Source organism: Triticum urartu, chromosome 7A, assembly GCF_056163025.1.
Source record: "Triticum urartu cultivar PI428250 chromosome 7A, HENAU_Tu73, whole genome shotgun sequence".
Lineage (NCBI taxonomy): Eukaryota > Viridiplantae > Streptophyta > Magnoliopsida > Poales > Poaceae > Triticum > Triticum urartu.
In genome coordinates, this window is record NC_141879.1 from 647,808,111 (window position 1) to 647,814,529 (window position 6,419).

The window sequence follows — 6,419 nt, forward strand, 5'->3', positions numbered from 1 at the left end:
AAATTCCCATCTGCCCATAACTGCGGGCACGGCTTTCTAAAGTTCAAAACCCTGCAGGGGTGTCCCAACTTAGTCCATGACAAGCTCTCAAGTTTCCCCGAGGCGGCGCCGCAAGTGTCTCTAGTTTGGACCAACACTTAGACAAGCACTGCCGGGGGGGGGGGGGTTTAAAATCAAGATGACCCTCGGGATGCGCGACTCCCAAGGGAAAAAGGCTAGGTGGCAAAAGGTAAAACCAAGGTTGGGCCTTGCTGGAGGAGTTTTATTCAAGGCGAACTGTCAAGGGGTTCCCATTATAACCCAACCGCGTAAGGAACGCAAAATCCGGGAACATAACAGCGATATGACGGAAACTAGGGCGGCAAGAGTGGAACAAAACACCAGGCATAAGGCCGAGCCTTCCACCCTTCACCAAGTATATAGATGCATTAATTAAATAAGAGATATTGTGATATCCCAACAAGTAAACATCTTCCAACGAGGAACAACATCTCCATGTTGCAACAAGGAACAAACTTCAATCTTCACCTGCAACTAACAACACTATAAGAGGGGCTGAGCAAAGCGGTAACATAGCCAAACAACGGTTTGCTATGACAAGGTGGGTTAAAGGCCATGTTCAACAACATAGGAGGCATGATAAGAAAGTGGTAGGTATCGCAGCATAGGCATAGCAAAAGAGCGAGCAACTAGCAAGCAAAGATAGAAGTGATTTCGAGGGTATGGTCATCTTGCCTGAAATCCCGCAAGGAAGAAGAACAGGTCCATGAAGAAGACAAACGGACATAGACGAACGGGTCCTCACAAACGCGACATTATCGGAACCAACCCGAAGAAGCAAAAACCAGAAAGAAGCACACAACATAGTAAACAACCAACACATGAACATGATATAATATGCGGGATGCGGTATGCGATGCATATGCATGATTTGACAAGAGACAAATGAACCTGGCCTCGACTTGGAAATCCAAGTGTGCCACTGGAAAGGTGAGATGAAATCGCTTGAAAACGATATAAAGAACGCCGGAATCGGAGTCACGGTTTGGAAATGGCAAGCAATTCAAATATGGCACCGGTCTGCGATATACAGCAAGTAGCCATCTAAATGCAACAAGATGAACAAGCTACAACACCCAAACATTGAAACAAAATATATGGAAGGGATCCATTCATGATGCTTAACAAAAGAGGAACACTGAGCTATGACCAATTCATCCATTAACAGGTTCAAACAATCATGGCAAAAGCGCAAACGGTAACCAGATTTCAGACTTGGTGAAATTAACACTTGTCTGGAATTATCAGATCAGGAAGCACACTTTGGAGCATGAAAACTATAAGCTACAGGGCCTGAACATGGCAAAGTAAAGCATGGCATGAAGCTACTTAAAGAGCTTAACAAAAATCCCTTAGTGACCTTGAGCCAAAAGGGATCAGAAAATACATTTGCAAGCATGTGAACATGGCAAAAACATAATCAGATTACAGACTTAGAGGAAAACTGGAGCATGCAAAAACAGATATCAAGTAGGCATGTTAACGAGCTCGATGCACTCACTACAGAGCAAGGCATGACAATCTAAGTATACACCCATCAAGAATGCACATTATACAAGCTAGACATAGCAAGAACAATAACATAGCATGCACGGATCAACTACAACATCCTCGGCAAAATTGCTAACAAGTAGACAATCTGCCCAGATTCACGAAATAGCAAAAGTAGAGCTCGATTGACTCAAGCTAGGGTGCTCCATAATTGCAAACAAAGATATGGATGGATAGAGCACTACAAGATTAACAAAACATCCTTACTGATCATCCTCAAAAGAGGCACGGATCACTAGGAAACAACATGAACATATGGCACATTGAGATAAACAGATAAAGGACTTGGTGGAAATGCTAAGTCCCTGAAATCAGCATTTACGAATGCTCCACTTTGCAAGCTTGCGCTAGTCACCACACACATCACAAAAATACATGAGTTGCACCTCTGGAAAGATGGCAAAGCATATAACAAAACTCATGAAGAGCTCAGGGGCATATCATGCACACATTAATCATTGCAAAAATGACAAATAGCTAATTGGAGCAGCAGATCTGGCAACTATCTCAAATAGCACTCTTCCAACAGCATTTCGGGCATCAAGATGAACTCAAATTAAAATGATGCAGTGAGATGAAATGATGTGCTCTTTGAGACGAACATTTTGATATGCTATATGCCCAAAACGGATCTACGGATGCGGAGTTACGATGCGATGAACATGGGTATATGAAACATGGAAAACTCGAGGACTTCGCGAAATTTTACCTCCGCGAAAGTCAACGCGGGACGGATGGATCCGGGACGGAGCGGATCGGGACGCAGGGCGTCGTTTGGTTGGAGGGATGGGTGGATCTGATCCAACCCGGCCCAGATCTGGCCGGACTTGGACTCCGGTGAGGGCGAGGACAAACTCCGGCGAGGAACACGGAAGCCGAGGCGGCGGCGCACGTCACCCGAGGCAGCAACATGCGGCGAGCAAGGCGGCAGGGCACAGCGTATGGCGCGCGGCGGCGCGAGATGCATGGCGGCGGCCGGGGGCGAGCGGGGCGGCGCGGTCCGGCGAGGCTCGCCGCCGGCGGGCGGAGCAGGACGCCGGCGCGCGGAAAGGCGGCGACGGCAGGGCCGCCACGGAGCGGTGGCGCGCTTCGGGCGCACGGGAGGCGAGGCGCGGAGGCGCCGCATGGGCCCGGAGGGCCCCGCGCGGGCCCTTGCGGGCCGGCGGGTGAGGCGCGGCGGCGGAGGCGATAGGCGGCGACAGGTGGCGGATGGTGGTTGGGTGCGGCGGCGGAGATGCTGAGGTGGCGGCTCGCCATTGGCTGGAGCGAGGTGGCAGCGGGCGGCGGACATGTCCGGCTTGGCGCGGACGTGTCCGGTGGTGCGAGGATGAAGAAGACTAGGTTTCATCCGCGATTTTCGGGAGGGGAGCACCTAGATATAGGTAGAGGGAGCTAGGAGAGTCCAAATGAGGGGCGGTTTTCGGCCACGCGATCATGATCAAACGACCGAGATGATGGAGGAGGTTTAGGTGGGTTTTGGGCCACTTTGGAGGGGTGTTGGGCTGCAACACACACGAGGCCTTTTCGGTCCCTCGGTTAACCGTTGGAGTATCAAACGAAGCCCAAATGGCACGAAACTTGACAGGCGGTCTACCGGTAGTAAACCAAGGCCGCTTGGCAAGTCTCGGTCCAATCCGGAAATGTTTAACCCCCACACATGAAAGAAAGGGAGAAAGGACCACCGGAGGAGATAGGAGCGCCGGAATGCAAAATGGACAACGGGGAAAATGCTCGGATGCATGAGATGAACATGAATGCAAATGCAATGCACATGATGACATGATATGCAATGCATGACACGCAAGCAATGACAACGCAACAACAGCGAATAACTGGAGGACACCTGGCACATCGGTCTCGGGGCGTTACAAGGAAGAAGAGCGGGGAGGAGCCGTCCTTGATCCCCATCCTTTTATATTATGGGAATGGAGGCGAGGCGCCCTCTCCAATCGGTGCCAAGCAATCAACACACACAACGGGTGGTTGGGCACCCCGATTAGATGTCGAACGCCTGTGAGACGCGTCGATTCTTAGAGTGGGGTTTAATTGCACGAGAGTGTAATTTCTCCCGCGCCTGTATGAACCCCGAGGCGAATTAAATACAGATTGCTAACACAAGGGATGTCATGTGTTCAAAATAGTGGAGGAAGGAGTCAAAAGATTTTATTTCTGCCCCTAGCAAGATTCTCACGCCATGTGTCAGGATCATCAAGTACCAAAGTGATTGATCAGCCAGTGGGTGACGCAAGTGGGTTGAGCCTAGCCCTTCGCCAGGCATATAACACATAGGACATAGGGGTGAGCTCCTCGTTTGTGCTGAGACAACACCTACTGCTGATTGGTCGGACCTGATGGGAAAAATGATTGGCATTTGTGGCCCACGCGTTTGCATAGGGACTCGCGCGGATAAAGATGGGATACACTCATCCTTACTCGTCAAGGAACCACAACTCCCCCGCCTCATGCGTGTCAGGCTGGATCTACCTCATCAAGACGAGTCCACCATGTTACGTCCTTGCAGGTTGGGCGGTGAGTCACCACCCTACTCACCCCACGAGCGACACTTGCGATAGTACATGGCACTTCCAAGCTGGAGCATCACCTCAACCGGTGGTGATGGGACTGGCTTTCGTTCCTGGAGAGAAGAAGGTGATGACATGTCACCACACACTTAATGCACCCAGCTACCATGTCGGATCATGGCATTTACTTAGCAACTACACCGATAAGGTACCCCTTGACCTATAAAAGGAGGACCGGGCGAATGTAGAAAAAGGCTGGACTCCTGTTAGAACATCAGTAGGCTCTGATCCACACATTAAAACACATAAAAATGCAGGAGTAGGTTATTACACACCATGTGGCCCGAACTTGGGTAAATCATCATGTCCATTGTGCATGTTTCAGTAGTCTTGGTCCGTGCCTTCGTGCACCAACCCCGAACTAGCAAAAGGACATCATTAGTCTATGGTGTCAAGCATGTGTTCTGCACACGCGCTCCGATACCCGGGCTCCAGATACTTCGAGCTGCAGACCTGCCCAAAGACAATGGCGTGGGAATGGGGCTGGTTCTATGCTCTGGATGTGCTGGCTGATCACTGTTAGGTTAGAATGCCAATATTCACCGATGCGCCCTATTGGCAGAAGCCGTAGTGGGGCTCGGGGATGGAGATCTCCTAGGAGACTGTTACCTTTATTGAGGCAGTTCTTCAGTTACAAGACAAGGGCCTTTGGGCCTCCAGATTATGAAGACCTGGAGGGAGAGAAACGTCCAGCCGAGGGATGGAGGGAATTGCCCATGTTCGAGTACAGAGGACAAAGCGATCCCAGTCGCCTCCTCAATCGCGAGGACTCAGAGAATGAAATAGAGCTCCGTATGCACCCTGTAAGCGGCCTACCTCTCGGAGATATTCTCATGGCAGTTACAGTGGAGCCGTACTGTCAAGTTAACCCCCGCCCTGGGGTAATTTACTGTGGCTTGCTATATATTTCTTCAGCATTGGAGGCCTCCCACCTTGTCCTTTGTAACCTATTTTTATTTTTGTAGACATAAAATGATTTGATTTCAATTCCACCACAGCCCTGCTCCTATGAAGCGGCATGCATCTTGCCGATCATACATGCGAGATGGCCCACAATTTTGGTAGGGCTGCGGCCAGCGCCCGTCTAATCTCCACCTTGAGGGGCTCGTAGAAGAGCTCCATGGAGTCATCGGCAGTTCCTTCACCCGCGAGGGCCGCAAGATCCTGTGTTGCCACCCTTGAGGGCTCATCTATTGAAGGAAATGGATCCCACGACCCGCGCGAGGACCTGCGGCTCGTGGAGGCAAATAAGATGGGGCCCCGAAGATCTTGATGGAGCCAGGTGAGGCAGAGCCCCGGCTGAGGGTGCCATCCAGACACCGGGTCAATTTATTATTAGGTGGCACTTTTATTATTGAGAGCATGACAATTTTATTATCGTTGACATCGTATGTTATTATAAATAGGATTGCAACTTTTAATGTTGAGAAGATATTATTTTTTGTTTTTTATTAACATGGTAGTTTTTTGGTTTATCCAGATAAAACATTTTTATCTAGAGGATTGCAGGTTCGTAGCGCAGCACGTCACTTTAAAAAAATAAGAGCATGGCATTTTTTTTAAATGTATTTTTTTATTCATGGCATTTTTTATCGAGGATTGCGGTTTTTTATCTAGAGGGTAGCATTTGCCATCTAGAGGATGGCAATTTTTAAGTTTAGCATGGCCGGAAAAAATATCGCTCAACCTTTTTTTTATTGTTATAAGGTGGCTAATTTAAACCAAAAACACTTTTAACTAGGCCTTTTGGGTGTGGAGGGGTCCTGCTGGGCCTTCGTGCTGGCGAAGAGCGAGCGAAACCGGTCACCAGGAGCTGCTCCCCGGACGAACGATTCTTCTTTTTTTTGAGGGGTTAAAAGGGATTTCATTACTCAAGGTGGAGGTAGATCCTCCAAACAAAGTTGAGGTACATTAGCCGGGCCATAACGAAACCAAATTGTTGTCCTAGCTTCTACAAGAGCCTGATTTTTGCCATTTTTCTTGATTTTAGACATAAAAGGATTTCATTTCGATTCCGCCACAGCCCCGCTCTTATGAAGCGGCATGCATCTTGCCGATCATACACGAGTAATGGCCCACAATTTTGGTGGGGCCGCGGCCAGCGCCCATCTGACCTCCACCTTGAGGGGCTCGCGGAAGAGCTCCATGGAGTCATCGGTAGTTCCTCTGTCGCCGAGGGCCGCAAGATCATGTTGCGGCCCTTGACGGCTCATCTATTGAAGGAAA